Genomic DNA, 2,032 nt, shown 5'->3' with positions numbered 1-2,032 from the left:
GAATGACTAAAAGTCATCTGGCTAATTAGTAGCACATCATTTATTTTTATACAAATGATATCAATCAATAGATATGTTTTGTCTAATAGAGGGGATCCAGGATTTATAAAAAAAGAGAAAGAGAGAAGGAAGAAAATTAACTGCAAAAATTCTGGAAGCAGAAAGCATTATTTGGACTTCATTGAGCAAACTGATTGGCTGGTAGATAACAAAGATGTCAATTTAAATAGGATATCTTTGATTATGATAAGTAGAAAAATAAAAGGAAGCAATATTCATTTCTTTTAGGTTCTCCAAAGGGTCTTATGAGTCTAAATTTGTAGCACTTGTGTTAGGCTCTCTTTGATTAAAGTCTTCTAATGTCTTCCCATCAGCATCTATACCTTAGGTCAAATTTGCTTCTGTACTTCAAGAGAATCTCTCATTCTACTGTGCTTTTATCTGTCTTCTCACCAGCCTCTTCAAAGCTCCCTTTATATCTTTGTTTCTCAAAGTATAAATGAGGGGATTTAGAGTGGGAGTTACTCTAAATCAGTCTACAAAAGCCTGATGAACTTTTCTTGACTGTGTGCATAGGAGCTGTTGGGATGGATATAGACAGCTGTGATGGTGCCATAGAAGAGGGATACTATACTACCAAGAGATGAGTTCCACAAGTCCTAAGGGCTTTATGGCAGGCTTGAGCTGACCTGATCCTCATCACTGCTTGGACTATGTACCCATAATGAGACCAAGATGAATGCCAGGAGGAGGAAAAGCAGTACCAAAGAAGTCATGAAGTGATGGACCTCAATAGTATGAATGTCTATACAGGTCAACTTGATAATGGCAGGAACTTCACTGTTGAAGTGGTAAATCCTATGGTTCCCACAATGGGGCAACTGAAGGGTTATGGTGCCCTGAATGAGTGTGGTGCTCACTCCACTCAAACATGCTATTCCTGCAACTGAACTGGCAAAGTCATGGGTGCATAACTGTGGCATAAAGGAGTGATTGGCAAACAGCAGCATAATGATCAAATGCCATGACCGCTAGGAGAACACATTCAGTGGATCTCAGTGCCAGAGACACATAGAGTTGAATGGCACAGCCTATAAGTGTAATTGTTTTGGCTGGACTGCAGAGGTTCCACAGCAGCTGGGGAACAATGCTTGTTTTAAAGCAGGGGTCAACGAAGGAGAGAAAATAATACATGAGTGTGTGGAGCATGGGGTCCAGACAGGAAATAATACATGAGTGTGTGGAACATGGAGTCCAGACAGGAACCCAGTATGATTGCTGTATTGCCTACCAGTGTCAGATGGTAAGAGATTAGCATGAGCACAAAGGGGATCTTCTCAAGTTGTGGTTGATCAGAAAAACCCACCAGTATGAAATAACCTCCTAAACTCTCATTAGGCATCTTCATATCACTATACTTATGACAAGAAGAGAGACAAATATAAAAATAGAGATGTTAGTGGAATGCATCTAGAATCAGAATTATAACTGAGAACCCTAAAAAATGGAGGAGGAGTATGTAATGTATGGAGCATGGAACAAAGAGGGGGATGGAGAGAGAGATAAATGGGAGAAAGAGACAAGCAAGTACATTTCCAAGAGAAACATAAAAGTATGCAGAACTTACCAAGAACTGTGGGAAGCTATCCTTGCACATGATTGAGTTACCTCCCGGCTTGGTGAGAGGCACTCAGACACATTTTTATGTGTTAGAGCTTTCCCCACCCTTTTTGGGTTGGAGGGTTTGTCCATGTGGAGGCTTGCCTGACCACAGCCCTTGAAGATCCAATCATCTCACCTGACCTTGGAACATTGCCCCCCTTAACCTTCATTGGATGAGATTTTTCCCAGAATTTTTTGTTCCCCAATAAAAGCCCTCTCTTTGGCGTGCTTGTCCTCCCTCACTAGCCTCTTCATTAAATCTCACTACTTCCTTGGGTAGCTTGAGGCTGGAAATTTGAGGAGCTGTCCTGGAGCTGGTTTAAAGGTAATTGGAGTCTGTGTCTTTAATTTAAACTCCCTTAGGATTCTA

The 2,032-nt window shown here is 41.0% G+C and overlaps 1 pseudogene; it reads right to left on the bottom strand.

The window, feature by feature from the left end:
* Positions 1–426: 426 nt before the first annotated feature.
* Positions 427–1,402, bottom strand: LOC143402130 (olfactory receptor 2G3-like; annotated as a pseudogene).
* Between the last annotated feature and the right edge of the window lie 630 nt (positions 1,403–2,032).

The sequence above is a fragment of the Callospermophilus lateralis genome, chromosome 6 (genome assembly GCF_048772815.1).
Source record: "Callospermophilus lateralis isolate mCalLat2 chromosome 6, mCalLat2.hap1, whole genome shotgun sequence".
Taxonomy (NCBI): Eukaryota; Metazoa; Chordata; class Mammalia; order Rodentia; family Sciuridae; genus Callospermophilus; species Callospermophilus lateralis.
This window is presented reverse-complemented; position numbering and strand designations above follow the sequence as displayed.